Source organism: Paramisgurnus dabryanus, chromosome 1 (assembly GCF_030506205.2).
Source record: "Paramisgurnus dabryanus chromosome 1, PD_genome_1.1, whole genome shotgun sequence".
Taxonomy (NCBI): Eukaryota; Metazoa; Chordata; class Actinopteri; order Cypriniformes; family Cobitidae; genus Paramisgurnus; species Paramisgurnus dabryanus.
This window is the reverse complement of record NC_133337.1, coordinates 48452820-48474300: the sequence shown is the minus strand read 5'-3', so window position 1 is coordinate 48474300 and position 21481 is coordinate 48452820. Positions and strand designations below refer to the sequence as shown.

The 21481-nt window shown below is 36.8% G+C and overlaps 2 protein-coding genes across 4 annotated transcripts in view; both read left to right on the top strand.

Annotated features, from left to right (window-relative positions):
• nat9 (N-acetyltransferase 9) overlaps positions 1–15651 on the top strand; it is a 298893-nt gene extending 283242 nt beyond the window's left edge. The window contains exon 8 of the mRNA XM_065262759.1: positions 15642–15651. The gene's annotated coding sequence lies outside the window, so the exon portion shown is untranslated. The remainder of the gene's footprint in view (positions 1–15641) is intronic.
• rbfox3a (RNA binding fox-1 homolog 3a) overlaps positions 13676–21481 on the top strand; it is a 622611-nt gene continuing 614805 nt past the window's right edge. The window contains exon 1 of one of the 3 annotated variants that reach the window (XM_065262754.2): positions 13676–14033. The gene's annotated coding sequence lies outside the window, so the exon portion shown is untranslated. The remainder of the gene's footprint in view (positions 14034–21481) is intronic. The other 2 variants (XM_065262751.2, XM_065262753.1) reach the window with 2 other exon arrangements.

Sequence of the window (21481 nt, the reverse complement as noted above, 5' to 3'; positions counted from 1 at the left end):
GTTGCTTTGAGTTAAATAGCATTTCAGACTCTCTCAATAAATAATTCACTCTCTAGCGATCGCACTAAATTTAATTAGCCCTTGTTATCCTGATAATATCAGGGCCTCCACGCTGTAGCATCTCTCTCAGCATCAGAGTAAGAAGACCTCTCACTGTACGCTGCCTCTGGGTCACAGGACAACACACACACAGTCATACAGTGCACACTCATACACACTCCCTTGAAAATAAACATCCACACTGATTTAGACTGTAGAGCCACTTAAAGATTATTAGGCAGTACAAGGAAACCGCACATTGTGCAAAGGGCATTTAAAGCACTTGGATTGCTTAAATCTCGATGGGGTCACTTAGAGTTTTTGGTAGTACGGGGTGTAATTGCTGAGACTGAGACATTGCTTGTGGATGCTCACTTTTGTAGAGCAAGAAGTCTGTAATGACCTCCAAACACTTCCCGGTTGCTGCTTTCCTATTAACCACAAAGGATATTTAAAGATGACGGATAAATTGTTTTATGCATTTAAAGGAACAGTATGTAAGAAATTTACATCAATTAATCATAAAATTGCCCTGATATGTCACTAGACATTAAGAAATCATTTTCATTTCAAATACTTATATCACTCACAACAGTGGTCTGGCCAGGATATTGTCATTTAAAAAGTGTACTTGCAGCCCTCAACTGATCTTTATGTTGTCATTTTGTGTATTGGCCACCAGCTGTGTGATTGCAATACCAGTTTTAGCCACAAGTTTTGTGATTGCAATGCCAGTTTTGGCCACAATCCTACATACCGTTCCTTTAAATGTCACATTTCCCGCAGGAAAAATCTTTAAGAACCTATATTTTGAAATTCTTGGGAGATTATTTGTGACCCTGGACCACAAAACCAATCATAAGGGTCTATTTCTTTTAATGACCATATTTAAAAGAGATATACAGTAACTATTTGAAAATCGCATTTAAAGGCGGGCTGCATGATCTCTGAAAGCCAATGTTGATTTATTACCCTAATAAAATCTGGACCTTCTTTTGATAGACCTGCCCCACACATATGCAACAATGTCGGTTAGTAGACACGCCCCTTACTGCTAATTGGCTACAAGTGTGTTTTGGTGTTTTTCGAAAATTATGCACCCCACCTTTAAAGTTGTCCAAGTGAAGTCCTTAGCATGAAATTTACAAAATATCTTCATGGAACATGATCTTTACATAAAAAATTGATAATTTTGACCAATACAACGTATTGTTGGCTATTGCTAAAAATATAACTACTGGGTTTTGTGGTCCAGGGTCACATTTGCTTGGAACAGTGGCGGCCGGTGACTATTTTTCGAGGGCGCTCGATGCGAAGTTTGTCACAACATGTATGTAGCACATCATGTGTGTGGTTTTTTTCAAAATATGTGTTCTGTGCTTCGAGAGATCGTGTATGCAACACATGTCTTTTCAAAATAAGTGCCTGCTGCAGATGCATCTAAAGGGTTTATGATAAAAGAGATGCTCCCTTTGCCAGATACTCGCATAATCTCATGCATAATCAGTTTACTGTTAAGGGAGTGTCTTGCGTGTATTTTGTGAACGTGAGCGTCTCTTTTATCATAAACGGTTTTGACGCTGTGAAGCAGACACTTATTTTCTCAAAAACTCGTGATGCACATGGTTTACATGACAAAACAAACACACATTTTGAAAATGCAAGCGACACACGTGACACTCTGAACACTTGGAGCGCCCCTCAGATTAGCAGTTTTCGGGAAGATTATTATGGCAACAACATATAGAAATCTTTTTAATATCTCAGTTGTTTCTCCTGGACAGCAGTGAGCCTAAATAAAGGCGAAGTATTCTGCTTCTCAGCTTTGTCTTGTTATCATAAAGTCATGCTTTTCACCAATATTTTATTATCCCAAGTAAAACAAAGTTGTGGTTTTAATGAAACATAAGTGAGAACTCCATTAAGTCTCAAGAGCTATAAAAGCACACCCTGCCAAGCAATAACATTTTTCTTTTTGGAATGAAAGCAGTATATCGCTTCACACTAACCGTAACGCATCACGAGACATGTGACAATGGAGTGATAATGTTTGGTTTAATGTTCTTTCCCTCTCTCAGACATATAATGTTATTGGCCACTGAGCTGTCTGTGCCGAGCTCTGAGCTGCTGTGGCGTGGTGTGATTCGCCCGGGCTTAATTGCAGTGATTGTGAAAGCGTTGTAGCAGTATAATGTGGTGCTGTTCAGGCAAGCATAGAGCTGTGGAGCCATCAGTTTGAGGAGGTGAATGGTTGTGAGGCACACATACACACACACACGCTTGTCAAAAGCAAGGATGGAACAGAGAGAGACAGCAGCCCTAGGAGTCTAAAAAATACTATAACCTGAAGATAACTAGACTGTGAGTTGTATACAGGCTGATTTTTCAGCATGTTCAGCAAGATTTCTACTACAAGCAAGATTTCTACTTATTTCTGGATGGAGAATCAGAGTTGGGGTTTTAACGCCTCGGTGTTTTTAGATCACTGGATATGGGTGGCAAAATAAATCTTTAGTACATTTCATATGCACTTATAGTTATATGACCCTGTCTGTGAGATACAGACTAAAGTTTCATAATCAAAATATTAGATTTGGAGCATCACAGTTTGATTTCAGTAATTGATTTGACTTTAATTTGAATTTACATGACCTTATTTAGTCTATATAAAATATATCAAGTTTAAATTTTTGCAGAATTTTCTTTACCTTATCCAGGATGATTTTATAGAAATCAATCACAAAAAATTATTTCAGCTCTGTTTTCATTAACGGGGTCACTTATTAACAGGGGCGACGCAGCAATTTTGGGCCCTATGAAAAAATAGGGGGTCGGGCCCCCACCATACCCATTTCGCACCAAATATACAATCCAACCTACTGTAGCTATTCAAAATCTTTGTCTGTAATTTAATAATACAGAACTATTTATTCTGCTATTGTTTTGACCACAGTTATCAGTATTTATAGATACCTAAAATGTCTGCAGCTAAGATATTTTATAGTGCAATGTAAATTTAATTGAAAAATACAGTACATTAAATCAAATATTCAGAGAAAATGTAACATTCTTAAAGATTAAAGATAAATGTGACCATGCCTGTGAAAACCCAGCTGAAGTATTTCTTTGTAATTTACTGTTTTCCACATAAGTTCATCCTACATAATGTAAAGAACATTTTGTGAAAATATAAACTTGATATCTTTAATATTGACTGAGTAATGTCATGTCAGCGATTGAAATCATAGTAAAATTAATGCTTGAAATAAAACTATGATGCTTTTTATCTCACAATAAGATTTGAGACTTTTCTGATTTTCACAGGCAGTCTCAGTGACATACTGTATACTTGAGCTGTTACACACACGACAGATTGGACAAACTAAGTGTGTAATGAGATCGTAACAAGGCGTGGTGAGCTTGAACCTGCTTACATCACGAGGCATTTTTTGGACCCAACATCCAATACAAAAATTCAACTGCAGTAGCCACCGTTTAACCTGAAGAGGGCAGCACTCAGACGTTTTTACACCATATAGTATTGAAACACTTTATATCCAAATGTCAAAAAACTTACTAAAATCAATAAACAGCACTAATAAAACCCCATTCTTACAGATCATTAACTAAAGAAAAGTTGGTTTATGGTTTATTACTCTTTAAGAAAACAGCTATACTGTTATTAAATGATTCTTCAAACTGTTTTTAATCAACGGGGCTCTAAAATGAAATGAATGACAACTATAGCAGACTACGACATAGATTTCCATTGATTTCTTAAACCTGTTGCAAGTTGAGAAGCTTTATAACATAACTGGACTAGTTTAGCCTTAGTTGCATTTCAGTTTTATCACAACCAACTCGATTCACGCATAAAAATACTTCCTTGGCATATTGCGTTAAAAAACTAGTGTGTAACTGATAGCAATTCTAGTTTATGTTACGAGCTACATTAATTAAACAGCTTATAAGGGCTGACTTCGTACGGAAGAGGATTAGGGCCACCCACAGACTGTTTTCCAGAACGCACAGATTGCCAATCCGTCCCTGTCTGTGAGGTGCATGTTTTTTTGTTTGTTTAAATGATATTAACTATTTCTCAACCAGCATTGGCAGCAAGTTTTTTATGCCAGCCTTTTTATGATTTTCACAAAAGTTTAATGCCTTCCAGAAAATGTTCTTCTTTAAATAAATAAACATATATCAAATGAAAGAACAGTATTCTGCTTTAAAAAAAAGTTTCATCCTACCTTCATTTGTTCTCTTTTATCACCTCTCAAATATGGATAGGTTTCTTCAAAAATACAACATTTTAAACAAAAAGCTTAAAGGGGACATATTATGAAAATCAGACTTTTTCCATGTTTAAGTGCTATAATTGGGTCACCAGTGCTTCTATCAATCTAGAAAATGTGAAAGAGATCAACCCAGTAACTTAGTTTTGGTAAACCATTCACTACAAGCATGTGAAAAAATTGGTCATTGTAATTTGGCTCCTATTGTGATGTCAGAATAGGATAATACCGCCCCCTTTATCTGCACTATCCAACCACAGCACTCCCGTTTAGTGCAGAGAGAAAGAGAGAGAAAATAGTTCACAGCACAATTGAGTTTCAATTACAACAAACCACCATCATCGTGATCAGTGTTGCACTTCATCGGCTCATTTGCATTTTAAATGACACACCCAAAAACGGCACACTTTTGCTCAGGCCGACAAAGTGGCAATTTTAACATGCTGTAATTAATTATCTGTGGGGTATTTTGAGCTAGAACTTCAATTACACACTCTGGGGACACCAAAGATTTAATTTACATCTTAAAAAAATCTCATAATATGTCCCCTTTAAATAATTGCATTTTTGTGAAGAACTTTTCATAGATCAGATTAATAGCGATCCTCAAAACATACACAGAGTTTGAACTGTTTGCCCTCAGGAAACACTTCCGGATTTTATAAGCTGGCTAAGAGCGGCATCTTGTAAATAGTGGAAATACAGATTGCTGGATAAACTCGTCATTGGCAGGCAAACGTTTTCTCTTAATTGACGAGTTAACTTGTCAATGGCGGTGATAAAGTTAAGCCTCAAATTTCTGCATATTTAAGGGCATGAACTACCGCTGTCACTACCGTCGCATGGTTCTAGGCAACCTGGCACCTCAGATTCACCCACGTCCCACCTCTTTGCCCATTTATCGAGTGATGCATGACTATTGGCTTCAAAAATGCTCTTCACAAATCTACAGGTGATGTCACGCACACTATACGTCTATATTTTTAACACTCTGTGGTTTGACCCCATGTAACACACATACTCATTAAAAAAAATCTGAACTTGGCAACCCTGTATGCTATAATCTTAGTGCTTTAGTCACTTCATTAGATCTTTTCATTTGAACTAAATTGACCTACTTGCCTACCTTTGCCTATCTTGGCAGCTAGCGTTGCAAAGCCCTTCACATTAGCAAGACACTGTATACGTCACAAATCACGACTCCATCTCTACGTCGCTCAACAAATACTGTACAATAGCTTTGCATAACTCAACACAGTGTTGCCAAAGTGCTCAAAAGAGCCTTGCCTTCACAACAGCCATGTTAGCTCACCCCTATACACCTTAAATCTTGTTTGTCATTCTCCAAAAATGCCAAAGACATCTTTATTGCGTCTGGGCTGGCAATGTTTTTGTTTCCAGCGTGACAAGATAAAGTCGAGTCTGCACTTCAAACAGCTTCCGTTGGCTGCGCAGGAATAACAATCGGCGCTTCATTATTTATTTTTCGCCTCTGTTGTCTCTGGCAGTTATCTTAGCCATGCGTCGGTATTCAGCAACCCCCCCCCCCCCCCAATACACACACACAACAGCCCTCCTCCCGTTATTATTACGAATTCAAAAGAAATACTTTCTGAAGTGTAGCGAGCGCCTGGGGAGCTGATTAGCTATTTACAGATGCCACCCACAAAATCCCATGACCCTTGGAGTGGAGGCTGCTAGCAGACAAGCCAATTAGCAAAAAGAGAGGCTGCAGCCTCATATTAATTCCATTATTTCTCTGTAATGTCGGCTATTGTTATTCTTTGTGGAACGGTGGGGGCACCTGCGTGAACCTGTTAATGGAGGTGCTGAGTGCTGATGATGGGGCCGGGAAAAGGCCAACCGTGAGTGGGGAAATCCCACTTTAGTGGCAACGTGGGAAGACCGCTGCTCTGGGTTTCAGACCCACAGTGTTAACAGGAAATGATTACTGACGGATGGAAATCCACACGGCGGATGAATTAAATGACCTGGACCTTATTGTGTCTGCGTGCGTTGCGTAAGCACGTCTTACTGTTTTTATTGTAGGAAGATGCCATGCTTTGTTGTCAAAGAATTGGTCCAAATAAACAGAATTGATTTGATTTCGGTATGTGGCGTTTCTCCTTGATGTAAAAATTTAATCAGGGTTAGAGGAGTCAAGTAGGGTTTTACAAACTGTCCATGAGAGAGCTGTGTGCCTCTAAAATCTATTTGAGGCTTACTGTGCGTTCACACCAGACACAGAAGAGGCGGCAAATTGAAAATCTGAACTTTGGCGGATATTCGCAACACGTTAACCAATTAGGAGCTTGCTCTTGTAGTGACGTGATTACCGGAAGCTAGCAGAGTCGCAGAAGCCCTTTCCATCACACGAATTCTCGCGTGAATGTCTGAAAAAACTAGAATTTCACGCAAGGCTTTTACGCGCGAATGAAGCAAGTAAACCTAAAATGTTTAAACGTCCAACTATGTGCGAATAGCACATTTTTGCCGCCTCTACCTCGTCTGGTGTGAACGCACATTTAGAATGTCTTGCGTGTTTTGTACGGTTGTTTCTGTAGTTTCAGTAGCTTATGAAGGAGCATTGTGTCACCAACACAAAAGTTGTGCGTATAATTACAGGGAAAGCAGATACTGATGATAAAGCATCTACCGCATGCATAAATGTATTGCAAAATGCATAGACATATGGATATATTATATACTTTTTAAATAATTTTTGCGTTGTTTGCGTACACTCCTGCACAAAGCTCCAAAAGATGACTTTCTAGTATTTTTGTCTTGTTTTTAGTAGAAATATCTAAAAATTCTTAAATTAAGAGTTATTTTCTTGATGAGCAAAATTACCTAGGAAAATAAGTACACTGCAAACAAGCAAAAAAACTCCCAATGGGGTAAGCATATTTTTCTTGAATTTTTCTTGAATTTAGTGTTTTAGATTTTTTTACTTACCCCATTGGCAGATGTTTTTGCTTGTTTTATGCACAAAATAACATAAATTTGATATTTTTGGTCTAAAAACTAGACTTATTTTCTTGGGTCGTTTTGCTCATCAAGAAAAAGCATCTTAATTTTTTGATATTTTTAGAAAAAACTAGACAAAAATTATAAGAATTTATTTTCTTGAAAATCATTTTTTTTGCAGTGTACACAAAAAATATAACATTTAAGCGCATTAGTGCTTAAAACAAGCAAAAAATCTGCCAATGGAATAAAAAAAATATTCTTGAATTAAGTGTTCTTAAGTAAACTTATTTCAAGAAATATTTTCTTATTCCATTGGCAGATTTTTTTGCTTGTTTTAAGCACTAATTTACTTAAAGTTTATATTGTTTTGTCAAAAAATTAGGCTTATTTTCCTAGGTCATTTTGCTCATCAAGAAAATACATCTTAATTTAAGAATTTTGAGATATTTTTACTGAAAACAAGACAAAAATATTAAGTAAGAAAGTCATTTTTTTTCAGTGAGAGAAGAGACATGGATCACACTGCAAAAATGACTTCCTTACTCAGTATTTTTGTCTTGCTTTTAGTAGAAATATCAAACATTCTTAAATTAAGATGCTTTTCTTGATGAGCAAAATTACCTAAGAAAATAAGTCTAGTTTTAGACAAAAATATACAATTTAAGTAAATTTGTGCTTAAAACAGGGTGAGAAAAAAATCTTAAAATAAGTTTACTTTTTTCTTAAACACTTAATTCAAGCAAAAATTTCTCACCCCATTGGCAGATGTTTTTGATGGTTTTAAGCACAAATTTACTTAAATTGTATATTTTTTGTCTAAAAGCTAGACTTATTTTCTTAGGTCATTTTGCTCATCAAGAAAATAAATCTTGATTTTAAATTTTTAGATATTTCTACTAAAAACTTTAAGACTTTCATCAAATAACTGATTATATTTTAGTTTGTTTCTTACCAAACCCATTCATATATCTACATTCGTTTTAAAAACTTTTGCATTTCTTTGTTTCACAAATTTTTATTTTTTACTATCCCTTTTAAACTAACACTAGGGTAATGTAATGAAGTAAACAAGTTTAATTGATTTTCTCAATATACTTAAAATGTGTAGTCTGATGATATGGTGATGAAGGTAAGGTTGATTGTTAGGCATATGGTATACAACATTCTCTAAAGGTGTGATGATATGACTATCGTAACCAGGGAGAGTATCGACACGGCAACAGCAGGTGCGCTGGGTTTGACAATACCACTAACAGTAATGATGAGGGGAAGTTGTACCAGGTGTAATTGATGAAGCACATTCTCTGATAGCAAGCCATGAAATATATCACACAGTGCTAAGATCAGAGTTCAAATGGCTAATTTAGCTTTTAATTGAAATCAGTGGAGTGTAGTCTACCCTGACAGCATTGAGCGCTCGGGCCCGTGGGGCTGCCATGGAGTTTCCACACTTTATATCTTTCATTTACAACATCATTTAAAGACTTCTCCCAACACATCTTTATGGAATTTCTTTTCTTTTAAAATGTAAATTATGAGGCACAATTCACAGAATTTCTATTTCTGCGTTTATAATAAGATGTTTTTATCCAAATGGATTAACATCAACATGGTATACATTTTGTAAGTGGCATGCATTTTCTGGGAGTTGAAACCATGATCTTGCTGTTGCTTGCGCTGATTTGCTTTTACAGAATATTTTATAGTTAACACAATTAAGTAAATACAATTCTTGTGTTATAACATAACGTGCGTTTGCATGTGAATCATCAGTGGGAACTTTATTTGCAAGCAAGCCGTTAGGACAGAATGCATGCATTGGCACCGTTCAATACGATGTAAAAGATGATTTCCAAAGGTGAACCAGTCTGTGAAAAGTAGAGATGTACAGATCGACCGTCCAGAGACCGGAATTGGACGATGTTACGGCGGACCGATAACCGATCCTTTTGTTACCAGTGGCACAAGCAATAACATCACAGCCACACTCGCAGTGGAAGCAGCACTCGACTGTTTTCCAACAGCAGCATTATTTTAATTCTGTACCTGGAAATGTGATCCGCAACTTGATCCCGCCCCTAAAAATCGTGCCTTAAATTACACTAAGGCACTATGGTTTCAAAAGGACGCAGTGATTTTCGGTATTTAATGCTGTTTTCACTGTCCTAAAACAGGCTGATGTCTTCCTTGTTCTATGAAATCCCTCCTTCAGAAATAAGTAACGAGTTTTGGTTGTTTAGTTTGTTTAGTGTGCTGTGATTCGACAACAGCTTAGCTTAGCAGAGCCGTTTAAACCGACTGACGTATTCCTGTGGGCGGAGTTTGGTCAAACGCTCTTAATTTTGACGTCATTCGGGCTGTGCAGCACAACACAAAGTCAAACACGTCCCCAGTTTTGACAGTGGACCACAGGTGCCAATCAGACCTCCAAATGGTTCCATAACCATAAAAAAAATAAACCCACGCGATCATCGTTTTCATGATCGATCGTCGATGCCACTTTTGAGTGCTTGAGTACTTTGCCCATCCCTACTTGTAGTGCCACTGCTAGCCATTTTGGTGCCTATAAGCATAATTCCTTTATAATGCCCCCCACCACGACCCTGAGAAAAAAAAACGTTTGTTTTTGCCAGTTTAACTTTATATTACCAAACATATAACTTAATAGCAGAAAGTAAAACCTTCACAGTTTTAGCCAACACACACTACACATTTGAAAGTGCAAAAAAATTACCAAACTTAAATAGAATAGCAAAATAAAAAAATTTGATCAAAATAACCCAGACATGTTTTTTCCCAAGTATAATGTCACTTTAAATAAACATCAATAAGTAAACAATAATACTCAATATTCTTAAATAAAACAAAGATTTAGAGTACTAAGTGTCACAGTAATGTTTGCTTCATATCATACATGATGCCATTTTATATTTATATATATTTAACAGTCAGGCTACCATTTGCACTGACTGCTAACGTTAACTTTTACTGAGAAAGTATTAACCATGTCACTTAAAAAAAAACACAAAATAAACTACTGCTCAATATCTAAAGAAACGTAGTAAAGAAAGTAACAGCTGGCGTCAGTTACTTGTAAAATGCATATGCATAGGTAATCTTTACAATAAAATCTCAATTTAGCTTGCACTGAAGTTATAAATTATAACAACATAGTTTGCTAACATTAATGTCAGCACAGCAAGTTCGAGGTGCATTACGATTAGCAGCAGCTGCAGCCCATGCACTTTTCCCTTATTTAGGAATGATTAAACATGATGGACTTACCTGCAAGTGATGCACGGGCATCATCCCGCAGTTTCTTCTTTTTTCCGATCCTGACTCCGGCTGTCTTTTCAGGGCCATTTCCAAAAGTTGCCTACTGTCTGGCCGTTTCTCAATCCGAAGGCTGCAGCCTGCGCGAGGTCGCATATGCAGGCTGCATACGTCATCAAGCCTGGTTTATTTCAGTTAACTGAACATTACATTAACAAGTCATTAGCATATTACAACATTACGATTAACTAAGAATAATAGTCAACTTTATAATCGTTAATATTACGAAATAAGAACGTTTGATGACGTATGCAGCCTAGAAATGCGACCTCTGGAGGCTGCAGCCTTCGGATTGAGAAACGGCCTCTGTCAAACTTCGTCAGGCGCCCGCGCGATCAACCGGCACGGACCATCAAAGGCTGGGGGGCATACTTTCTATTCTAGAGCAATTAAATTATCTCATTCCCCCTTTTTTGTAACATATACATGGATAAAAAGTGCCTAATAATATTTCTATAGGCTAATCAAATCCTATCAGCATTATAATTATTTTTTATTAGGCTATTTTCGGTGCCCTCTCAGCACCTGGTGCCCTACGCACAGCGCGTGATGCGGGTTATGGGAGCAGGTTATGGGTTATACACACGCGGCCACTTACAAGCCAATCCCGTTTCACAACTGATATTTGGATATGTCAGTGAGCCTGACTGAGTCAGAGAGCACTTTATTTTGAGATCTGTTCAAATGAAAGAAGATCATTTAGTTTAAAGCTGTAGTCTACAATGTTGAAAATCGTCGAGAAAGCCTGAGACGGTTAGTAAGTTTTAAAAAACTCATCCCGCCCCTCTGTGCTACCTGATCCCTCCCACCGGGAAACGACCTAAACAACTTCACTCAGTCAAGCTGTGATCACCGGTAGTAAACATTGGAACAGAGATTTACCGAGCAGTAAACACATAAAGCCTTGAAGTAATGAACACTTACAATTATGACTGACTGACGTTATTTACTTTCACAAAAACGTTTGGCATACGTTGCCCCTGGTCAAAAGTGCTACCTAGCGCACATTAATTGCACAATAATTATTAGTTAGTATTGCTAATGTTTTAAGTAATTGTTATAGCAGCACACAGCGCATCTTGTTCAAATTCCGATCGGCTCGAACAGAAACCCGCTAGACCTATTGAAATTCAAGCACTTTAATAAATATAATTACTTTGACCTGTGATACGCGATGCTAAACGGCTAACATTCCAATGCCGACCGGCAGCATGAGCATGTTGTCAGACTGATATAAAGATATTTACGTAACACCTCACACCATAAAACTATAAATAAATGCGTACCTGCTCAACAAAAAGTCTGCCATGAGCATGTTGTCAGACTGATACAAAGATATTTATGTAACACCGCACACCATAAAAGTATAAATAAATGCGTACCTGCCCAACAAAAAGTCAGCCGTGTCAGCGTCGGTTTTCAGTCCCATATCTTCCCGAAGCTTCCAACAATGGTCAATGGCGGACCCTATATTAATTCGACTTTGAGTCCAGCGTTTAAGTCTCCGTTTATATGTCTGCTCTTTCTTCTACAGACTTTCTCTTTCTTCCAAGCAGTGACCGCTTGCTGCTGTCGGTTTGTTTTTTCTCCATTTGTGAGCTGTTGCTACTTTGCTAGCTACCATACACTGTCAGAAATTTCATGTCGCGGGCGGGTTGGGGTGCGATGGGGTGGAGACGCGAGCGCAAGGTGGAGTTTCAAGGTGGAGCGCAAGGTGGAGCAGGGATTGAATGAGAGCAGTCAACCAATGTAAGCTGTCCGGCCGGACAGCTTACATTGGTCAACTTCTCTGCCGCTGTACACCCAATAGAGTGAATGGATTTTTTTTCATTCTTTTTTCTTTTCATATTGTTAGGATTTTACTGTAGAACCATAACCAGCATCTAAACAAGGTTATTAATAATGAACAATCTTTGAAATCGTAGACCATAGCTTTAATGCAGTTTGGGTAAAAGCGCAATGTTTCATAATTTATATTATGTAAAAAACGTGTTTTATTAAAGAAAGTGGATTTTTGTTTGTAGCCTTTATGCTGTCAGTTATAGGTAAGAAATTCATCAAAAATCGGTACTGGCAGGTCACACCTACAAAAAAATGGAAATCGGAATCGTACAAGAAATTGCAATCGGTGCAAAACCCAACTAAAGTCTTTTTTTGAGATTTACATAATGTAAGGAACATTGTGTGAAAACATAACCTAGATCTCTTTATTACTGACTGAGACCATGTCAAAGATTGAAATTAAACTGAATCATTGACTGAAATAAAACCGTGATGCTCCTAATCTCATTTCATTCAATTAGATTAGAAGACTTCAGCCTGGATTTCACAGGCGGGGTCACAAATGTCTGCAATTTGACATTTCTCTGGCATGGTTAACTGATACATTCATATGTATGTGATTACAAACCTACAGTACAGGCAACTATTTTACATCTAATATCGTTAATAAAGACCAATTTTTAATAATACAATATGCATATATATATATATTTTTTTTTCACTTATGCCTCTGTCTTTAATATGTATTTACTGTAAAGCTTCTTTGCCAAAAGGAAAATATAATAATGCAATAGAAGTAGAAAATCAAACATCAACATTTATTTATTTGGATGCTATGATGATGCTCTTTTTGCATGATTCATCTACTGCTTCAACACACGTGTATCTACATGTTATGTCTGGCATACATTTAGTGTGGATAAGAGATTGAGGGAGCGATGGTGTGGCAGAAAAGAATAGCGTGTTATAGCAGTGTCAGGTCTCTTTCGCTCAGTACCTGTCAGCCCGCGTTAGCGGTCTGAGTCTTCTGCGTGGGGCTCGCGTGAAAGTGTCAGTGCATCCTCTCCACCTCCGCGTTCCCTCTCTCTCCTCCTCCTTCCAGCTTTCTCTCGGTTCTGTCCCTCCCACCCTCATCTCAATCTCCTCTCTCTCTCTTTCCACCAATGTGTCCTTACAGTGTAAGTCACAGCCTATCCAAACACCCCCCACACACACCCACCCAACATACACACACTGCATGTGTGAACATAAACACGCATACAGGCACCGCATGCGCGTGTGGTTGACCGTATTGGGCTCTCAGCAGTGTGTGAAGACACACACACAGCACGCCAAAGAAGCAGCATTACTGAATCTGACGCTCGCTTTGTAGCAGGACCGGCAAGCAGATTGCATCGAAAACCATCCTACTTTCTCTCTCTCTAGCTCTTTTTCTGCCTCTCTCACCCTTTTCTCAGTACTTGTGTGTAGAGCTGGAAAAGGGGAAATACCCTCACTCTCGCTCTTTTTTTCTCTCTCTCTCTCTCTCTCTCTCTCTGTCCTATGGTGGGATAAAGCATGAAAAGATGAGCCTGTGATACAGCACCAAACCTGAGTGACCTGACAGCTCCAACTGTAAGTACACGAGTCTCTTACTTCCCCATCTACACTGACACACGCGCTCGCATACAAACAGCATACAAACTCTCGGATTATATTTGATTGATAGCTGAGTAATATCGTTTGATATCGGATAAAACTCTTTACTATGGATGTTTGGGATTCAGGAGACACTGAATGATTTATTTTGTGTAGATGGCACTAACATCACGAGTCGTCTTAGTGCGACACGTCCAGAAATCCGTTGTCTCGTTTTCTCACGTGCAATTTAAAAAGAACATTTTCGTTTCTTGTTTTCTCATAAACAATGCACTTAACTATCACACGGTCACCGCTGTACCTCAATCTTTGCGTGTTTTGTAGGTGAAAAAGTCAAAAACGAAAAAGAGAGGATGTCATTATTTTGCCAAGGTGTCCAAATGTCTTCATCTCATGTTAAGTCAAAGGGGCAGTGTGTGAAATGATGCGATTGTGCACTTTGTTTATTGCATATCGCATCTCTTTTACAGTACAAAGCAACTTTAGGCATTCTTTGTCTACGCTTTCTGGGTTTTCACGTTTAGGTTTGGATAGATGTCAATGAGATATTTTGATACTGTGTGTGCAGTTTTATTCTCAAACTCACATTCTCGAGCCGTTTCCCTTCATAGGTTTTATTTTTAGTTTATGCAGAGACATCTCCTAAAGGGCATCATCTTTTCAACAGTGTGGCTTTGTAGATCATATTTTTGTTGGAGTATTGGATGAGAAGGAAAGTATCTCCTCTTTGGATGACCGGACAATGAGAGATAGAGAGAGAGAGAGACACAGCGAGAGAGATATTGACAGTGAGACAGAGAACAGTGTGTCACATTCGGCTTGCTTGTGACGGTTTGCTCAGGCAGTGTAGCATAGCTGACAACTAAAGTGAGAACAAAGTGTTGCCTTCAACCTGTGAACAGTAAGGAAATAAATTCAAGTATTTTAAAATGGATTTCAGGAGTTTCTAAAACATTGAAGCGTACAGTATATGAGCATAGACTGACTATGACTGTCCAAATGTGTACACTGCTTTTATTGCGCACTTATGTTATAAAAATCAATGTCAGCGCAACAATTTTTTATAAAAAGTTGAACTGAAAACTATTTTTTTCGTAGTATTTAGTAATAAAATTCCTCTTTTTGCGTTCACAAGCTGTGATGGGCTTCACAAATTTGTGCAAAACCTCATTGTTTCCAAGGCTTTAACATATTAAAACTTAATGTTCCAGGTTAGATTCAGTACATTCTAAAAAATGCGGGGTTATTTTCAGCGTTGGGTCAAAAAGGGACGAACCAATACTGCCCTGTTAACCTATGCAGTGTTGTTTCAACCCAAAATGCTTGCTTTTTTATCCATTGTTGGGTCAAATATAAACATTTTCTAGGTTAAATTAACCCAACGAGATAAGTGTGTGCCTTTTTACCCAACGCTGAGTGAAAAATAACCCAGCATTTTTTTTTTGTATAAAGGTGACGTAATGTATACAGTGATATAAAATATATAATATTATTGCAAAACATTCAAATTCTTAATTTATTCATCTTTGATACAAATGTCTAACTGGTTTTCTTGAAGCAAAGATTTTTGCAGCTTCTATCGATTGCAGTTAAGATATTTATAAGCATTGGTAATAGTTGCCATGTCTTCTACCACCCACCTTTACTTTATACCTTAAATAGGTATGATGTGTATGTATGTGTTATTTATAGTATAGGCTACATTTTACAGCCACATATAACAAGGCACATGTTAGCCTTCAGTGTTCTGATGTAATATACTTTTACATTTATGTGTTTTACCTGTTTGTTTTATGTTACTTTCTTATTGTGTATTCATCGCACATACCTTTGCTATACTGCACTTTTCAGAATGCCTACAATATCCATTGCTCATGTAAATAAAGCACTTATTTTAGTAAACTAATAGAAACGAGCAACTTCTGGCAACTGATCAAGCTCTCTACCTTTTTCCTCTCGTTTTCTCACTTTCCGATGCGATTTCACCATTAGATGTTTGACTACTGCGCCGTTTCTCAATATGATGAGAACGTCCCGCTGAGACGTGCGTCACATGAGAAACGATGTGAGATGTGTGAAGCACATGGCCAGAAAGGTTCACAGCCTGTGAATGTAGATTTCATTAATCCGTGCTAGCAAAGATTGCAACTTTGAAATGAAACATGCAGTTTAACAAACATCGTGATTTCGATTTCAATCAGATTGGCATAATTATGTTACTTAACTCCATCCCAGCATGAGACCGACTTTATTGTTGATGTTTTCTGCAGTCTGTGCTACATGGAAGTTGGCATCATCTTTTTAGTTAAACTGCGCATAATTACTTTAAAAGGCGAATTGAAAAGAACCAGCCAGAACATTTGCATTGTCATTGTCAAAAGTACATCACTTCTTTGTTCTTTTTGAAAGCCATTACATATCCGTGGGCTGCAGTAGTGATTTTTAATAGCTCTATATTGCTCATTTATCAATGCACCATATGTGTGCGTGAAATTAGGGGTGTAGCAACCATTATAATTGGGTGATGGCGGTAAGGGTGAGGTGTGTTTCCTGACCACTTTATTAAATAGGATTATCTCCCAAATATTGAGAGACAAATAACAACTTTATAAATATCCATGTCTTATGATCTACACTTTTGAAGTCATTATTATACTTGTGTAGGAAAGCATGGTTGGTTAACACAGTCTCACACCATGGCGTCAATATTTGACGACACTTGACCATGCGTCAATATGTTTCGCGTCATTTTTTGACGAACTGGGGACTTCAATACTATTATGTCCGTTGCATTCTATTTCCTATTTTCTTACCATTTTTGCGTCGGTTTAGGATTAGATTACGCGAAATTAAACAGTTGTCACCTGGCGTTGGGGTTAGAGTTAGGTACGCGAAATTAAACAGTTGTCACCTGGCGTTGGGGTTAGAGTTAGGTTTGGGTAGGGATGTCATTATGTAAATCTAACCCTAAACCGACGCGAAAATGGTAAGAAAATAGGAAAGAGAATGCAACGGACATAATAGTATTGAAGTCCCCAGTTCGTCAAAAAATGACGCGAAAGGTATACCCTCCGCGTCAACATATTGACGCATGGTCAAGTGTCGTCAAATATTGACGCCATGGGGTGAGACTGGGTTTGGTTGGTAGATACAGTATTATGCACCTATACTGAATACATATTATCAGGGCACCTTACGTCATGCACCAATTTTTTTAAGGGGGCACAGTGTGCACAGCTCACAGATATTTGTGCATACACAGACATCAAACGAAATATTATAGAGCTTTCAATCTTTTCAATGGCACTTACATTTCTAACAATCTGAACACCCCTGCTTTCATGCTGCTAAAATAAAAGTGTTGACTAACTTTCATATCAAACACTATTTAATCGGAATAATGACATATTGGTATCATATTTACATATGAAATGGCATGTTTTATTTATTTAAGTTTTAATAAATGACTTGTTTAATTGTGTCATTAATGCATTTTGCACAACAACTGCATTATCCATAAAGTATATAAACAACAAAAATGACATAAGCTATAGCCACGTGATTGATTTTAATGTTCAATAATGATAAAAAAGTGGATAAAATTATTAGAGGAACGCATTATTGCATAACATTTTACCTCATATGTGAACATGTGTGATTCCGCACCCCGGTGAACTCTGGCGTACTTTGGCGTGTTGTACCAAGATAAATCTAGAAATCTACTAATATAACATCGAGACTGTCACATTTTAAGCCATACATTTTCTACACTGCACATTACCGTACTGGGGTTTGGAAATGTTGTGAGCGTTTCTTACAAGTTTTAATTTCTCAGATAGCAAAATGCAACAGCAAAGAGCCCGTGAGCGCGCTCAGACGCTGATGATGGCTGCGACTGCGCTGTTTGCAGCACCTGCCGCCAAAAAGATCAAAACGGCGAAAATCCAAAAAGTGACAAGAATTTTTTTACCTTAATTGAGTAGGAACTAAAAAAATGGCCAAATAGATTCTATTTTATCACTTTTGAAAACTGGATTGGCAGTCGGTCAGTACAAAGTAAAATTATTTGGCAGTAGACCGGTTCATTTTCAAAGAATATTTAAGTTCAAGGTAACTATCATTTAATCATTAATCTAAACAAAAAAATGAAACATGACATTGTATTAGTATTGGTCATTTCTGTTAACTGTTGTTGTTTAGGACTGTGATTGTTTTGTGGTATGGTATGTTGTTGAGCATTTTACTGTGAGTAAAATACCTAATGAAATGATATGAAACAACAGCGACTGGTCGCTTTTCCAGCTGTCTGGGTTCCTGAAGTATATTCATTTATCTTTTATGTAGGGAATTTAAACTCTTCAACACAGAGAAATTTAATAATAGTTTTATGCCTTGAAACCAAATGAACTAGCTCCAAGGTGAATCAGAACAAAAAAGCATTTAAATTTCAGAGACAAAGTACAAGACTGCATCTTTTATTTAGAAAAGTGAAAACTATTGACTATAACCATAACGCACTTTTATTTCATTAAAAACATCTAAATAAATAAAGCATGAAACGTATAATCAGGCTTGGACATCGTGACGATTATGGTTTATTCATTATCACTAAAACCAAACATATTTTCAGTATGAATCCAATTAGGTGTTTTTCTGTGTTATAATTTGTTTTGCATCTATCATATGCAATTTATATATTATAGTCCACCTTCTGTTTTATAGCAATTAACAGGTGTTATTGCAGTGTGGTGGTCTCATGGGGTCACAAGTCCAGAGACAGTCATGTCTCGATTTTGCATATAATGTTCCTGTCTCCCCTCATTGCCCTATTAATATAAATTGCATAAAAATAATATATGTAAACGTATATATTATGGTATATAATATCAAATCTATAAAATATGTTGAAGGACAAACCTAGCCCTTGCATAAAGGACATAAATCATTCCCATGTAAAATTCACATGTACATTATCTACCCCATAAAATTCATGTATTGACAAATTGGAAATATTCATTTGTAATGGAAGCTTAACAGCATGCATTTGCAACGTGCTAGTCCAGGGTTAAAGGGAACCACCCTGACCTCACCTTGGACCCCTCACTGTCATGGCACCCCAGCGAGTGACTGATGTAGGATTAAAAGACCTACTTGTTTATGTTCAATGGAGAGCTTTCTCTCTCTTCGGCATCTTTATTTATGAGCCCCTCTCATCCGGACTGAGCGGGGGGAGATAAATCTGTCACACTCAGATCTGCTATAGCTACCCCACCATCGCACACACCAGCTAGCTGACATGCTCTTCTTTGTTAGGCTGAGTACATGAACACAGTGTACTAACGTTTGGTATATATTCCGGCACTGTTTAAAACCAGACTGATCTCATGGAAAGTTATGTTATAGTCACGCAAAATTTGATTAATTTCAAAGCAATATACTTCTGTTAACAAATATAATAATTTTAAAATGTGTTTTAATATTCTGTAATGGTAATAAAGAGTTGACTGAGAGTTGGTAATAAATAAACTGCAGTTTATTTATGTTGTTCTCTACTGTCGTTTCATTTCAAGAGATGGATTGCTGTTTTAAACATTAATTAAATATTATGGTAAATTATAATAAATGATAAAATTAATCAAATAACAGCATAGCAAATCAGTATAAAAACTGTATACGCTAAAATTAGGGATGCTGATCTAAGAAAATTTAGTCTAAGGTCATTTAGTGTAATATGTGATTTTTAAAAAAGTTCCCAAAAATTAAATACAAATACCAATTTTGCTACTATTACCAACGGCACATTTAATTTTTTTACGACTTTTAAACGTTGTATGGCTTATTAACTATTCAATAAAGAGAAATTGATTTTTTGATAACCATGGACATGGAGTCAAACATTAAAAACTACAACAGTAGTCCCTATTATACCCTATTGCAAAACTGCGTTTTAAACAACATGATCTCACGAAAAGTCGTGTTATAGTCACACAAAAGTGTATTAATTTATTTGTGTCCATGCAACGTAATTCAGCTTTTTTTGTGCCTTGAGCACGAATGTCTTTTTCTGACACTCGAATTTATATAAATAGTTTCTCGTGTCCCTGGCACGATTTTCTTATATGTTTCATTTTATGTATTGTTTTCTCATAGTTTTTTTCTTATTTTCTTACCTTTGTCACTTGCGGTTGGGGTTCAAATCACTTTCTGTTACATTTTTAGACATCATAACCCAAACCCCAACCCTAACCCCAACTCCAGGTGAGAATAGTTTTAAAAGTGGAAGAAAAACATGTAGAAACCAATACATAAAAGTACATCCTAACCCAAACCCCAAATCTACCCCCAACCCCAAGCGACAGTGATTTAAAAATAGAAAATTAGAAAACACTACATAAAATGACACAAAAAAGAAAGTCGTGCCATGGAAAAGTCAAGTGTTACGAAAAATATACATTTGTTCTCAAAGCATGAAAAAAACAGAATTTCGTTCCATGGACACGAATAAATTAATCATATTTTTGCGTGACTATAACACGACTTTCCGTAAGATCATGTTGTTTAAAACGCAGTTTTGCAATGGGGTAGGGACTACTGTTGTAGTTTTAAATGTTCATATAAGTCCATGGTGATCAAAACATACATTTCTCTTTATTGAATAGTTAATGAGCCATACAACGTGTAAAAGTTGTAAAAAAACTTAAATGTGATGATGGTAATAATAAAAAAATTGGTATTTGTATAAAATTTTTGGTAACTTTTAAAAAAAATCACATAATACACTAAATGATCTTAGACTAAATTTTCTTAGATCACATCCCTAATTTTAGCGTAGGCTATACAGTTTTTATACTGATTTGCTATGCTGTTATTTGATTAAGTTTATCATTTATCATAAATTTTCATAAGTGTATTTTAACTATATTTAATTAATGTTTAAAACAGCAATCCATCTCTTGAAATGAAACGACAGTAGCGAATAAAATAAATAAACTGCAGTTTTTTTAACAGCTCTCAGTCAACTCTTTATTACCTTTACAGAATATTAAAACACATTTTCAAATCATAGTATTTGTTAACAGAAGTATATTGCTTTGAAATTTCATTGAAATGGAAAGCAGAAGGCTATATGACAGACCTCAGGGGTTTTCTGCGCATAACAAACACTTACGATCTGTCTGTTGAACATTGTTGTTATGTTTCTTACTAAAACACAGTTTAGAAAGGATATGAGATTAATGCGTTTGAAGTTCAGAGTGATCGTGGGTCCGGAAACAATGACTCATCATCTTGTCATAACTTGTCATGCTGCTCATATTTTTGGATGGAGTTGCATTAAAGGCCGTCTGCTTGATCATCTGTCTGTTTAGAAATCTAGCGGCGCTACTGTCACTCACAGGATTCACACCACTGAACGCTTCCTACAA